At 39.3% G+C, this 16,576-nt stretch overlaps 3 pseudogenes; all 3 read right to left on the bottom strand.

Annotated features, from left to right (window-relative positions):
- Window positions 1-724: 724 nt before the first annotated feature.
- Window positions 725-1,417, bottom strand: LOC132601417 (uncharacterized protein OsI_027940-like; annotated as a pseudogene).
- Window positions 1,418-4,893: 3,476 nt separating this feature from the next.
- On the bottom strand, window positions 4,894-5,552 carry LOC132601416 (uncharacterized protein OsI_027940-like; annotated as a pseudogene).
- Window positions 5,553-7,422: 1,870 nt separating this feature from the next.
- LOC132601415 (uncharacterized protein Os08g0359500-like) lies at window positions 7,423-8,089 on the bottom strand (annotated as a pseudogene).
- Window positions 8,090-16,576: the final 8,487 nt, after the last annotated feature.

Below are 16,576 nucleotides of genomic sequence, written 5' to 3'. Positions count from 1 at the left end.
AAGATTTGAACGAATTGTGGACATGAGAAAAGGCAACAGAGTAGAGGAACTCAACAGTATATTAGTATGGAAATGTCCCACCCCCCCCCCCCCCCCCCCCGCCTGATGATTTCGTTGTGGAGATCATCCTGCACTTGACCTTGAAGTTTGCAGTTCAAGGTAAAGTTCTAAACATGAATCATAATGGTAGGATTTGTAATTCTTGAATTTGTCAATTAGTGTTACAACATAATCTATACATCAAATGGTTTATTCAGAAAATTCCAAAAATTCTCTGTAAACCCTATCCCAACCACTTATTGTGAGATAACTTTAGAGTATGTCATTGACTTTTGGCCTCATTCAAGAGTCTGATTCTCTTTGATTTTTAAAAAATTAGCATTTACTGTATTTGAATAATTTTAATTTACTTTTCAACTTTAAATATTTATGATATTATATAATGCAACCTTAACATTTTTTTTCCAGTAGAACTTTAAAAAATATTACAAAACCCAACATTTCAGAGCAGAGAGGTATGTTTTCCCTCTCATGTGGATGAAAATGATAATATTGTCCCTCACAACAAACTCCCTTGCACGATAAGCTTCTTTACTTTCATGAGTTCAAAGGACGACTTATAACCATGTCACTCTAGTTTATTGTTGAAAGCAAGACAATGGATCTCTGTAGCAATGTCTACTATTTATTCACTCAAGAGCTTGGCTGAGCTTCCTTTTCTTCCTTATGCGGCCTCACCTTCTGCCTTGCTGCTAATGTCTGCTCCTTTAGGTTTCGCATCTACAGTCTCTACAGATTTAGATGAATCCTTTGTCACCTCTTGCTCTTCCTCGTCGCTATCATCAAGGTCATCCCTCATATCACCTCCCATTTCACCCATCATTGAAGCCATATCACCTATTCCACACATCATGCCACCCATTCTGCCCATCATTCCGGGCATTACACCCATCATTGAGGCAATATCACCACCCATTCCATCCATCATTGAAGCCATATCACCACCTGCCATTCCACCAAATTTCGAGAAATCCATTTCAGGCATATCTATATCGCCAGGTCCAGCATCCGAGTTCATTATTTTCATCAACCCACTTGTCCCAATCTATCGTCACACAATGTGGTCCTTTCCCGTCTCCACGCAATAATTTGTTTTTCCATTTCGGCTATGCTTTTTACATAATGCAGAATATACTTCTCATGCCAGTACTTATTTAATTTTGCTTTCCTCCACATTAACTTTATCCTAAAGCTCTAGTTTCAATTCGTAGAGATGGTCTCCTGCCCCACCAATAGAAGAGAAGTTAAAAACTCGTATCTCCAAGTTTACCTTTAGATCATTTGCATCTAGTAATATCACAATGAGATACACCACATCAGGCCTCTGTGCCCACATGACTTCTGGATGGAGGCTCATATTTGAATTTGGTGTCTGGGCTGAGCAGATGAATGCAACATTAATATGACTTATATCGTATGTACTATCATTGTGTGTGCCACGCGTGCAATGCACATGCGACATACGTGTCCCAATATAGTTCCTTAAACATGCTTATACTCTTAATCGGTATAAAATTATTTAAACAATATATAGTACTAATTGGTTTTATTTTTAAATGAGCAAGACTCATTATAGATAAAAATATCCACCTCCTTGATTGTTCATGAGGATCTTCCGAATAATTTAAGAGATTTCCCCAACAAAGTATTGTACTTTTAACACCAATATTAACATTAACACATTTTAGATAAAATGTCAACTCGGGTAACTTTTTCGGCGAACAAAATCCACATCAAATCTATGAAATAAATTTTATCGTTCTTTTGTGATGGATAATACTAAACGCATTAACTGAACTTATTTACAAGAAAGTTAAAAAGAAAAAGAAAAAGGCGTGGAGGATATAGGGACGTGTTGGGAGCTCTGGAGAAAGAAAGAGAGATAGAGAGAGAAAAGGGAGAAAGAATAACAAAGAGAAGAAAAAAAAACTAAAAGGAAAAATAAATTATTAAGAAAGTATAATTAAGTATAATATATTGTCATCCAATTAGAATATGACATATTGTAATGACCCGTCCAGTCGTTATTTAATATTTCGCAAAACCATGCCCAATCTAGGTTGAGGATTGTAAATAATAAGCTCCATGATGTGTTTTAAGAGTTAAGAGTGGGAAAAATCAATTTCAGAAGGATTTGGAAATTTCTGGTCAGAAAATAAAGCGGACCGCTATAGTGGTCAGTGGACAGCCATAGTATAGCAGTACCGCTATAGCGGCTTAGCGACTACCACAGCGGTCCACGCGGAACAGTAACCCGAACTTCTGTACTTAGTCTATTTTCTCTCTTTTTTCAACAAAAGACTCTCAAGGGCTGCTCCTAGGGTTCCTCATGAAAGAAAAACCATTGACCCCAAGAAAAAGAAACCTTTCTAATTTCTTTTCCACCCTTCCCTACGAACATTATCGCTCGTGGATTCGGATGAAGACTAAGCAGACGAGAAATTCTTGGAGAATCAAATATTTTTTCATCAAAGAGGTAGTTTCGTGCATTGCATTGCATGGTTTATGCGGAGATACAGGTAACAGGCAAGGCTGAGTATCGGCATTGTGTTATCTAGCCTTGTGGTCGTTGACCTGAGTACATGAATTACATATATGTATATGATTTGGATCCGCGACCGAGGTTCATTCCGGAGCGAAGGTTTGTGCTCGGTTCCGGGGAGTATTCCGGAACGAGTGGTACATAGGCACCATGGGTCCCCTGCAGGTCATGACTACTGAGCAAAGACATAAGATAGCGTGTATATACAGTGTGTTTGGGCCCTGCATGGCATTTGCATTGCACTGCATCTCATGATTTTATGTTATACATGTGTGTACTACTGTCGTTAGCATTGCTCATTTATTCCATGTGTGTTGTTGAGAGTCTGGTGGAGAGGGGGTTACACAAGGTAAGTGTAGTGTGGGTTGTCAGATAGTGATTTATTTTCCTAGATACATTGTATTATAGTAGTAATGTGAGTAGGTGAACTCTTTTAACAACAAGGGTAAAAGTATAGCATACGGTGAGTGGGGGAGCGAGAGCTACTAGGTTGGATGAAGGTAGGGAATGGTTATGATTTAGTAGAATACCTTATATTTTGGGAATAAAAGGAGTGAACTTCGAGAGTGAAAAAGGTAAGGGGTGAGGTGGTAATAGTCCTTATTTAAAACCCTGAGGTTCATTGACTTACCTGCTTATCTTATGGACCTTATATTGTATTGCGTGAACTAATCTTAGCCGACCTATGATGCTTACCAGTACGTGTGGTGTACTGATACTACTCTTGCTACGCCCTTTTCTGGGTGTAGATGTGTTGCGGGTCTTAGCTGAAGTTTCTTCGCGTGGATCTATCGGATATTCTCCTATAGCTTCGCCTATCTCACTCCCGGTGGAGGCTGTGTCATTTATTTGTCTTCTTGTATTTTAGGCGCTCTTGTACCTGTCTAGACTAGATCTCGAGGAATTCTTTCGGATTTTTGTTGTATTTGAAACGAGTCTGTAAGAATTATCTACTTTAAATTATGTAATTTTAAAGATGGTTGTCGTATGTTTCAAGGGTTGAGTTTATTGGTAAAGGTTCGCCTACTAGATTAGTAATATGGTAGGTGCCCGTACGACTCGTGGGTTGGGTCGTGCCACATATGTACAATTGGGGATAATTTTTAGCTATAGTTTTCTATCCCTCATGCTTTGCATAAATTGATAACATTTTCTTCCCATGTCACTCGTCAAGGAGTTATATGTTTCACTTAAGACTAGAATATGGGGGGTACAACCGCCCATAGAGTTAAAATGCCAAATTGCGTTTAGCCGCGGGGGGGAGGAGGCGTTTATGCCTTTTCCCTTTGACTTATATCACCTGAACTATTTGTCGCGTGTAGCACACGTGTCCAAAAATGATTCATTAAAAGTATTTATACTCTAAATTAGGTTAAAATTATTTGAATAATATTTATTATTTATCAATTTGATTGTTAAATAGGTAAGACCCATTATAGGTTAAAATACCTACTTTATTGATTGTTCATATGGTTCTTCCGAATCACATTAGAGATTTCTCCGATGAAGTTTTGTGTTTGTACATCAATATGAACAGTGACTCGTTTGAGGTAGAACATTTGATGTCTTCCTTTGTAGACTAGAAAAAAATAATTGAACGAATTGTGAACATGAGAAAAGGCAACATAGTAGAGGAACTCAATAGTATATTAGTGAGTATGGAAATGTCCCACCCCCTGCCTGATGATTTAGTTGTGGAGATCATCCCGTGCTTGACCTTGAAGTTTGCAGTTCAAGGTAAAGTTCTAAATATGAATCATAATGGTAGGATTTATAATTCTTGAATTTGTCAATCAGTGTTATAACATAATTTATACGTCAAATGGTTTATTCGGAAAACTCCACAAAATCTCTGTAAACCCTATGCCAACCACTTATTGTGAGATAACTTTAGAGTATGTCATTGACTTTTGGCCTCATTTTCTTTGATTTTCTTAAAAATAGCATTTACTGTATTTGAACAATTGCAGTTTACTTTTTTGCTTTAAATATTTATGATATTATATAATGCAGCTTTAATATTTTTTTTCAGTAGAACATTAAAAAATAGTACAAAATCCAACATTTCAGAGAGTGGAGGTATGTTTTCCAGTTCATGTGGATGAAAATGATAATATTTTCCCTCACAACAAACTCCCATGCATGATAAGCTTCTTTACTTTCATGAATTGAAAGGGAAACTTATAACGATGTCACTCTAGTATATTGCTGAAAGCAATCCAATGGATCTCTACAGCAATGTCTATTATTAATGTACTCAAGAGCTTGGCTGAGCTTCTTCTTCTTCTTCCTTATGCAGCCTCACCTTTAGCCTTGTTGCTGATGTCTGTGCCTTTAAGTTTCGCATCTACCATCTCTTGAGCTTTAGATGAAACCTTTGTCACTTCTTCCTCTTCATCGTCGCTATCATCACAGTCATCCCTCATATCACCTCCCATTCAACCCATCATCTAAGCCAAATCACCCATTCCACCCATTCCACCCATCCTGCCACCCATTCCGCCCATTACACCCATCATTGAAGCCATATCACAACCTCCCATTCCACCAAATTTTGAGAAATCCATTCCATTCATATCCATTTTGCTAGGACAAGCATTAGGTTCTTCTTCGTCATCCACCCACATGCCCCAATCTACTTTCACACAATATGGTGCCTTCCCATCTCCACGCAAAAATTTGTTCCGCCATTTCGGTTATGCTTTTTACAAAATCCAGAATATACTTATCGTGCCAGTACTTATTTAATCTTTCTCTCCTCAACATTAACTTTATCCTAGATCTCTAGTTTCAATTCGTTGACATGGTCTCTTGCCCCACCAGTAGAAGAGAGATTAAAAACTCCTTCTAGCTCCAAGTTTACTTTTGGATCTTTTACATCTGGTAATATCACTATGAGATACACCACATCAAACCTCTGTGCCCACTTGACTTTAGGATGGAGACTCATGTTTGAATTTAGTGTCTGGGCTGAGCAGATGAATGCACTATTAATATGACTTATATCGTATGTACTATAATTGCGTGCAGCACGCGTGCACTGCACATGCGGCATACGTGTCCCAATATAGTTCCTAAAACATTCTTATACTCTTAATCGGTATATAATTATTTGAAAAATATATAGTACTAACTGGTTTTATTTTTTAAATGAGCAAGACTGATTATAGATAAAAATATCTGCCTCATTGATTGTTCATGAGGATCTTTCGAATAATTTAAGAGATTTCCCCAATAAAGTATTGTACTTTTAACACCAATATTAACATTGACACATTTTAGATATAATGACAACTCGGAATAACTTTTCCGACGAACAAAATCCATATCTAATCTATGAAATAAATTTTATCTTTCTTTTGTGATGGGTAATACTAAACGCATTAACTTAACTTTACCAAAACGTAATAAATAAAAAAGAAAATGGCATGGAGGATATAGGGAAGCATCGGAAGTTCTGGATAAAGAAAGAGAGATATGGAGAGAAAAGGGATAAAGAATAACAAAGAGAAGAAAAAAAACTAAAAGGAAAAATAAATTATTATGAAAGTATAATTAAGTAAAATATATTGTAATCCAATTAGATGATGACATATGTACAATTGGCGATAATTTTTAGTTATAGTTATCTCTCATTCACGCTTTTCATAAATTGGTAACTCTTTCTTCCCACGTCACCCGTGAAGGGGTTATATGTTTCGCTTTAGACTAGAATATAGGGGGTACAAACAACCGTAAAGTTAAAATGCTAAATTGAGTTTTGCGAACAAGTTTAGCGGGGAGGGGGTGTGCCTTTTTCCTATGACTTATATCACCTGTACTATTTGTCGTGTGTAGCACACGTGTCCAAAATGATTCATTAAAAGTACTTATACTCTTACATGGGATAAAATTATTTGAATAATATATATTATTTATTATTTTGATTTCTAAATTGGTGAGATCCATTATAGGTTAAAATGGCTACTTCATTGATTGTTCAAAAGGATCTTCCAAATCACTTTAGAGATTTCTCCGATGAAGTTTTTTTTTTTTTGTTTATAACAATATAAACAGTGACTCGTTTTTGGTAAAACATTTGATGCCTTCCTTTGTAGACTAGAAAAAAATAATTGAACGAATTGAGGACATAAGAAAAGGCAACGTAGTAGAGGAACTCAACAGTATGTTTGCGAGTATGGAAATGTCCCACTCCCTACCTGTTGATTTAGTTGTGGAGATCATCCCGCACTTGACCTTGATGTTTGCAGTTCAAGGTGAAGTTCTAAACATGAATCATAACGGTAGGATTTCTAATTCTTGAATTTCTCAATCAGTGTTACAACATAATCTATACATCAAATGGTTTATTCAGAAAATTCCACAAATCTCTGTAAACCCTATCCCAACCATTTATTGTGAGATGACTTTACAGTATGTCATTGACTTTTGACCTCATTCAAGATTCTGATTCTCTTTGATTTTTAAAAAATTAGCATTTACTGTATTTCAACAATTTCAGTTTACTTTTCCGCTTTAAACATTCATGATATTATATAATGTAGGTTTGATATTTTGTTTTAGTCAAACTTTAAAAGAAAGTACAAAACCCAACATTTTAGACCATAGAAGTATGTTTTCCAGCTCATGTGGATGAAAATGATAATATTGTTCCTCGCAACAAACTCCCATGCGCGATAAGCTTCTTTACTTTCATGAATTGAAAGGGACAACTTATAACCATGTCACTCTAGTGAGTAGCTGAAAGCAAGCCAATGGATCTCTACATCAATGTCTACTATTTATGCACTCAAGAGCTTGGCTGAGCTTCCTGTTCTTCCTCATGCAGCCTCACCTTCTGCCTTGCTGCTGATGTATGCTCCTTTAGGTTTCGCATCTACCATCTCTATAGCTTTAGATGAATCCTTCGTCACTTCTTGCTTTTCTTCATCGCTATCATCAAGTTCGTTCCCCCTATCACCTCCCATTCCACCCATCATGCCACCCATTCTGCCTATAATTCCACTCATTCCGTCAATTACACCCATCATTGAAGCCATATCGCTACCACCTATTCCACCCATCATTGAAGCCAAATCACCACCTCCCATTCTACCAAATTTCGAGAAATCCATTCCATATTGCCAGGACCAGCATCAAGTTCATCATCTTCATCCACCCACTTGTCCTAATCTCCTTTCACATAATGTGGTGCTTTCCCGTCTCCACGCAATAATTTGTTCCGCCATTTAGGCTATGCTTTTTACAAAATGCATAATATACCTCTCGTGTCTGTACTTATTTAATTTTGCTCTCCTCAACATTAACTTTATCCTAGAGCTCTAGTTTCAATTCGCAGAGATGGTCTCATGCCGCACCAGTAGAAGAGAAGTTAAAAACTCCTTCGAGCTCCAAGTTTACTTTTGGATCTTTTGCATCTGGTAATATCACAGTGAGATACACTATATCAGGCCTCTGTGCCCACTTGACTTCTGGATGGAGGCTCATGTTTGATTTTAGTGTCTGGGTTGAGCAGATGAATGCAACATTAATATGACTTATATCGTATGTTCTATTTGTTGTGTGTGGCACGCATGCAATGCACATGCGACATACGTGTCCTAATATAGTTCCTTAAACATACTTACACTCTTAATAATTATTTGACGATTATACATTACTGATTGGTTTTATTTTAAAATGAGCAAGATTCATCATAGATAAAAATATCTACCTCATCGATTGTTCTTGAGTGTAACGACCCTTCCAGTCATTTGGAAAATTAGGACTCCGTTGAGATTTCTGAGGCTGCGGGTGGATTTGTGAGGCGTCTTTTTGTATGAGTGCATGTTTGGTGTTGTGTTTTTGAGGCCTTAGATGAAATGTGGGGTGATAGGGGGAAAACTGGACAAAAAAAGACTTCATTTCCAAAAACGAACCGCTATGGAAGTGGGTGGACCGCTTCCAGCGGCCTACCATTTGTCGGGTGGCCGCTGTGGTGGACGATTGACCGCTTTGGTGGAACCGCTATAGTGGTGAGTCGACCGCCAAAGCGGTGAGCAGTTTTCCTTTGGGACCGGCATAGCGGTATCTTGACCACTATAGCGGGACCGCTGCAGCGACGAGATAACGTCTGTAACGGTCGATGGAAAATAGTGGCCCAAGAATTTTATACTTAGTCTCACATTCTCTATTCACAATTGTCACGACCCAACCCGATGAGCCATGACTAGTGCCCGAGCTGGACACTCGTATACGAACCTGTTAGATATAGTCAGACTGAAACTAAGGACAGTATGGAAACTTGTAAAAGCAAACTATAGACTCATAACGTCATATATCATAATGAACCTGTCTCCTGAGGAGTCACAGCTAACCAAAACATAACATACATGCAAGCCGACAAGGCTACCACTATATACGGAAATACCAAAACGAACCATATCGACATAGCTCACCAAAACCCATATACAACCCACATAAGCCTACAAACCTCTAAGAGTATAATAGTGAAATATGACGGGACGGGGCCTCGCCGTACCCCTGGATATGCATAAGTCTATATCAAAGGATCTGTACCAAAATGACTTAGGCTCCGGAACAATGGAGCTCTCTAAACAGCTGAGCAGAAGTCCTAGGCTAGAGGATCACCAAACTGAGTGTCTGTACCTGCGGGCATGAAACGCAGTCCCCGAAGAAAGGGGGTCAGGATGAGAAATGTACTGAGTATATAAAGCATGAAATACCATAAAGAAGATCAAGACTGAATAAAAGATAACAGAAGGCAAATATGATAATCAAAGATACTAATGCACTTGTGCCTCTATAGCTATAACTACCAACCTGCATTTAGTAACCCATAGATGCTTCCCAGGGCCACAGTATTTTGTAGTCTCATTTACCAATAAATACAGTCAAGTAAGGAATTAGATTACCTGCAGGCATAGGGAACAAGTAAGGATACTTATTCTTCATTTCGTCTTTAGCTTCCCAAGTCACTTCTTCCCTATTATTATTTCGCCACAATACTTTGACGAAAGCCACATCCTTAGTACGTAACCTTCTAACCTGGCGATCAAGTATAGTTATGGGGTTCTCCTCATAAGACAACATCTCTGTTACCTGGACATCATCTACAGGAAATATTCTAGAAGGGTCACCAATACATTTACCCAACATTGATACATGAAAGACTGGATGTACCGCTTCCAAATCAGATGGTAGGTCAAACTCATAGGCAACCTTACCTATCCTACGAATAATCTAATAAGGCCCAATATATCTCAGGCTAAGCTTCCCCTTCTTGCTGAATCTCATCACAACCTTCATGGGTGATACCTTCAGGAACACCCAATCACCAATCTGAAACTCTAAGTCTCGACGTCGATTATCTGCATATGACTTCTGTCGACTCTGGGCCGCCAATAATCTCTCCTGAATAAGCTTCACCTTATCAACAGCTTGCTGACTCATGTCTGGGCCTATTAACTTAGTCTCGCCAACATCGAACCAACCGATAGGTGACCTGCACTTCCTCCCATATAAGGCCTCGTATGGTGCCATCTGAATACTAGAATGGTCGCTATTATTATAAGCAAACTCAATAAGTGGCAAATGATCGTCCCAGCTACCTCTGAAGTTAATAATACAGGCTCGCAACATATCTTCTAGCGTCTGAATAGTACGCTCAGCCTGTCCGTCAGTCTGAGGGTGAAATGTTGTGCTAAGACTCACCTGTGTCCCCAATCCCTTCAGGAATGATCCCTAGAAGTTAGCTGTAAACTGAGCTCCTCTGTTCGATATAATAGATGTGAGAACCCCATGAAGTCTCACTATCTCCCTGATGTATAACCTCGCATAGTCTTCAGCTGAATAAGTAGTCCTGACTAGAAGAAAATGGACTGATTTTGTCAGCCTATCCACAATAACCCATATAGAGTCATACTTCCGCTGAGTGCGAGGTACTTTCTAATCTTAGGTAGCATTGCTGTCTTGCTATTCATAGGCACACTATCTCCCTTTTCTTTGGAGTTCATTGAACTCCCTATACTTATTCCTCTTGCTAAAACTTTATCTCTTCTAGTAGTAAGATTTCCCTTTTCTTGAGCTTCCGAATATTGTAGCTCATCTTAAAGTGGAATTTGTTCTTCCCCCCCCCCCCCCCCCCCTTTTTTTAAAGGATGTTTTCATATACTGTAACCTCTGAGTGTTAACCATCTTTGATAGTCATCTGTCCGACCATAGCGATCCTTTAACTCCTCTCTTCTATATAATGCCGGAGTTCTCTTCATCGCATGGTTTAACTTGTTTTCTTTTTTTTTTTTTTTTTGCTAGTTGAGTTCTTGTGTCAAATCAAAAATGCTTATACATATCGGATACAATCCTAACGGCTTCTTTATTGTCTTATCACTTCTACCTCTCATGACTAGTAGTCCCCTAGGTTAATGAATTAATGGGGACATCGGAATTCATTAAGCCCCTTAAGGAGTGTCCGACTATACCACACTCTTTTAGCCCTAGTCTTTCTCCACAACTACCTTCTTAATATCCTTGAAACTCTCCTTGCTCTAGGTTTTCAATTCCTATTTATGTTTATACTATACCATAGAAAGTTGATATTCAACACCATCCATTCCCACGACTCGTCCTTCCATTATCTTAGCTCATTTGTCCCATAATTCTCCTTAACTATTCGTTTGCATCGCAGCTATGCTTCATAGTCCTTCTAGTGTTCTGTCAGCTTTTTTCCTTAACATGAAATCCTCACAAAGTACACCTTTTCTTTTCTTCTTTTATCGAGTGTTCATCTTTCTTTATGATACAACAACTTGTGCACACACATACAAATTCGGTTTCATGATCGCATCATTGCATCTTTTACATAAATTTTGCCTTATACTTTCAATTTGTTTTCCCTTGGGCAACCTACTGATTCACTAACCTTCTCCTTGTTATCAGCAGCCACATAATTCCCTTTAACAATTTCATTGACACATTCTCCTTCCTTTAGTCCTCATAGTTTCCTTTACTTGTACAATGCCTATTTCCATTAGTCATCCTTTACTCCTGGGTTAGGAAGCTTTGGAGTGTTTCGTTACGAGTGTGAATCCCTTTTACACTGAAAATCTCTTTTTTCCCTAAGTTCTCCTTCCATCTAGGCCTATACCGTACCGTCCCATCATTATTCCATGCCCTTCCATCCACTGTTAGTCCTTCTACCCGTTTAACTCATTTACTCGCAATTCTTCCTAACTATGTGTTCGTGTTGCAGCCGTACATCAGGTTTTCCTATTGTCCAACCACTTCTTGCTCTTAGCACGAAATATTTATAGTTTACACTCTCTCCATGCTTCATTCATCGAGCCTCTATCCGTCTTTCTGACGCTACGGCCGAATTGTCTTCCATACATGTTCCTTACATTTCATTCTACTCCCTCTATGACCGAATCTCTCGGCCCTTACCGGAACTCTTGTCCCATGCCATTAATTTTTTTTAATCGCTTGCATCATCCCATCATCCTCATTCTTATCTCGACGATTGATCGGTTTCTTACAGCTAAATCGTTAAAGCATTCTGTGTACCCCCCGGGGTTAAAGATTTCCAGTTACTTTACTCCTAAATGCTCTTCTCCTTTCCTTATATTATAACATTGACCCTAAAGTTCATAGAATATCCTTTTTGAGTTGCAGATCCGTTTTACTTCCAAATCATCTTTTAGGAGGGCTTCCTCCCTTCCCAAGGTGATTATGTCTGCTTGTCCATGCCTTTAGTTCCTCGATTGCTTCTCAAGAACTGAGAATCCCCTAACATTGTTACCGAACCTGTTCATTCTTCCTCACTTCCCCTTCCTCTTCGTGGTTACTTCCCTTCAATCTTACTTACCAGTATTTGTTCTCCTAATTCTGTACGTTCTTTCCTATCCGTGCTATCATACCCTATTTCTCTCACACCTACTCCCAAATTTTATCCAATAGTCCCTTGTTTTGCCCGTCATTTCCCTTGGAAGCTTCACTCCCCCTCAGTTCTCACTTCTCTCACCTTTTCTCAAGACATTCTAATCTCTTCTCTTCCTATATATACTCACTTTCTTCCTTTCCCCGATGTTACTGCATTAGGACTTTTCAACTCAAACCTGCAGTAAGAATAACATTAACTTACCTTGTAACATTCATACCATTATCGCCACTTGAACTTCGTTACCTTGTTCGATTAATAGCTTCCATATGCTGCAATGTCGGTTGCGAGGATACACAGACCCGTTGGTACAACCACATATGGGATATCATATGCACACACATATATTTTCTAACGCCTTGCTCACAAGTACATCCGAATACTTTTCAAACCTATCCTGATCCTAAAACTGTGATGCACCTTCCTTCTCTTTGCCGATCTAGTCCGCCTAATTCTTCACGATCTTCTAGAGCTCCCAAGCACTCCGCATACTCCAATTCCCCCTTAGGCTACTCTAATTTCCCATCTGCCTCTTATGTCTGACTTCGTAGGATTTCTAATACACTTCGCAGGAAGGTCACCCATCCTAGTATTTCTCTCAGCCCAGCACGCTTAACCTTGAAACTTTGATAAAATTCGGTGTGCTAGTGCTGATATAATTGTACCCACCTTACTGCATGACCTTCATCACCTAATCTCGAGCAAGTTGACATCCTAACAGATTTTAAAACATTCTCGTAACGCATCTCCCTCCAAATTAGAAAGGATCTCTTATTCTTCCGACTACACAATTACTACCTTGGCCTTTTTCAATCCTCAATATCAAACTTTCACCTGTATGTATGACTACTTTCCATCCTAGATTTCAAAATTCCCATGGTGACGAAAACACCTTGGTCGCCGTTACTTATAAATACTTGGTTGTCGGCCCCTTTGATTTTCGCTCACCGCTATTAGGTAATAATCTATAGCAAATGCACATACATAGGAAATTTCAATAAAGTCTCATATACCTGTAGTCGATTGGTCTCTAGTCTGATCTGGTGATCTATAAGGTGAAGTGTGTTCCTCGTCATCGTTTACCACTCATCTGCTCGTCTGGCCTTCATCATCTCTCTTATCTAAATCCGAGGAATGTAGATAACCGGGCAACTCCTGGTTTGCCGACGGCCAGAATAGGGGGCTGGAGTAATCCGTAACACTTACCAGGGTAGCTGGTCTAACGTAGTGCTCTGCCATAGGAGCAACTGGTACGGCCTCGGGCATCTCTTCCTCTGGTGTCCCAGACGAATACTCAGACGGATCTGTGTCATAACTATCCCTTGGGGGGTCCTCCTCCCTGGATATCAAAAACTCTGGAGGAATCGTCGCTGGGTCCTCCGAGGGGTCAGTCTCAATGGAATAACTGAGGCTCCTCCTGCTCGGTCCTGGAGCCCGAGGTCTTGAATCTACTCTAGGGGCCTTCTAAGCCACTATCTGAAGCTGATCTCTTCATCTCTCGCCAGTCTGCATCTACCTACAGGAAAAGAGGTCAGAAGCGATCTTTCATAGACTCTGGCTCTATCGCACGATCTAAGACAGAAGGAAAGATGATATCCTAAATGTCTTGTAGCTTCATGTTTATAGATGTGGTGCACAACACACCGATAAACAAGACTCTACTAGACACGGTCTGTAGACACTCCGAGGATGAACTGCCCTGATACCACTTTTGTCACGACCCAACCCGATGAGCCATGACTAGTGCCCGAGCTGGACACTCGTATACGAACCTGTTAGATATGGTCAAACTGAAACTAAGGACAGTATGGAAACTTGAAAAAGCAAACTATAGACTCATAACGCCATATATCATAATGAACCTGTCTCCTGAGGAGTCACAGCTAACCAAAACATAACGTACATGCAAGCCGACAAGGCTACCACTATATACGGAAATACCAAAGCGAACCACATCGCCATAGCTCACCAAAACCCATATACAACCCACATATGTCTACAAACCTCTAAGAGTATAATAGTGAAATATGACGGGACGGGGCCTCGCCGTACCCCTGGATATGCATAAGTCTATATCAAAGGATCTGTACCAAAATGACTTAGGCTCCGGAACAATGGAGCTCTCTAAACAGCTTAGCAGAAGTCCTAGGCTAGAGGATCACCAAACTGAGTGTCTGTACCTGCGGGCATGAAACGCAGTCCCCGAAGAAAGGGGGTCAGTACGAGAAATGTACTGAGTATATAAAGAATGAAATACCATAAAGAAGATCAAGACTGAATAAAAGATAACAGAAGGAAAATATGATAATCAAATATACCAATGCACTTGTGCCTTACGAGATGAGAATCAAGCATATCTATATCATATACCATACCCGGCCCATTATGGGACTCGGTGAATGAAGTCATATACATATATACCGTACCCGGCCCTCTAGTAAAGGTCTCGGTGAAATAATCATATATATACCGTACCCGGCCCTCTAGTGAAGGTCTCGGTGAAATAATCATATATATACCGTACCCGGACCTCTAGTGAGGGACTCGGTGAACAATGCAATAAAACTGTGCACGAATACACACCCGGCCCGGGACTCGGTGAATGATATATTAACGGCATGCACGGGCAGAATATCATGAGCAACCATATGCAACTAAGTCTTCATCTGAGACTCAATAGAATAATTAGAATGAATTAACACTTGAGAATCAAGACAACAGTCACGTCAACTACCACTGAGGACTAGAATTCATTGGAGTCATAATGCAAGTGAGACTCATAAAATTATTTCTGAGCTCCTTGAATAACCTGAGAGCACCCTCGAATGTCACTATGGATTATATCAAAATAGGACTCCAGGAATCATAGACACGTATCAGGACATAATGAAATAGCTTCTGGAAATCAAGAACATTAGCCATTCTAGTATCTCTAAGAATAGGAGCTTCTTTGGAATTTATACGTTCGTCGTCTGTTTGTCTCGTATAGACCATGCCAAAAACAGAAAGAAGGGATAGCTTTACATACCTGACAATCTACCAAATCACCCAACTTCTACTCCTCGAGTCTGTATGTCTACAATCACGATGATAATATCACGATTAGACCATTTACACCACTTACTATCTAATTTGTATACGAACGGAACTTAATGATATTCGGGCTGCATTTCCTCTATAAACTGGACAATCCCAAAAATCCAATTCAATTGAATCATCAACAACAATACCAACCATTAATATACATCAAAACTCAGCTAATCCCATCCATTTAATTCAACTAAAACAACCCCCGATCCATAAATCTCAACAAAACAACAAACGAGCTTATAACGCTATTTTCCCCGTTCTAATCCGTTAAAACTCTAAATAAACTTATTAACAATGAAAAAGGGATCTTAATCTTACCTTAAGTATGCAGAAACCAAGTCAATACTCTTCTTTTTGGCTGATTTTTAGCTCAAACTGAAGGCAACGGGACGTACAACGCTTTTCTCTTCACGAGCTTGGGGATTCGGGGCTCGGATTTTGATCAAAATGGCTTTCTTAGCCTAGAAGTTCTCTCCCTCTCTCTCTAATGTTTTGGAAGTTCCTAGATGCAAATGACCAGCCATCAAATGAATTTTCCATATATATTAATGTTAATGGGCCGAAATATACTCATGGGCCGAAATGCAAATGTTTGGGTCGGGTCTCAACTTGCTGCCCCGCCAGCCCAACTTGTATCGTTCATAACTCCTTATCCCGATATCGTTTTGATGATCGGTTTGTTGCATTGGAAACTAAACTCGATGAACTTCATTTTAGGCTTTTGAAACACCTTAAAAATCCTCATATACTTGGAGATATGCCTCCAACGATATGGGCTAAAAATCTGGTTTGAGATTTTACTGAAGTTGTTCCAATTCATTTCGTTTAACTTCTAATCCTCTTCCAACCCTCACGTAACCTCTTATACATACATATACATACTCATAGACATCCATAAAAATCCATACAAGCCTCTCGAAGGGCCCGGAGAATCACATTAACCTTAAACA

This window comes from Lycium barbarum, chromosome 7 (assembly GCF_019175385.1).
Source record: "Lycium barbarum isolate Lr01 chromosome 7, ASM1917538v2, whole genome shotgun sequence".
Taxonomy (NCBI): Eukaryota; Viridiplantae; Streptophyta; class Magnoliopsida; order Solanales; family Solanaceae; genus Lycium; species Lycium barbarum.
The sequence above is the reverse complement of the archived record's forward strand: the minus strand, read 5'-3'. Positions and strand labels throughout refer to the sequence as shown.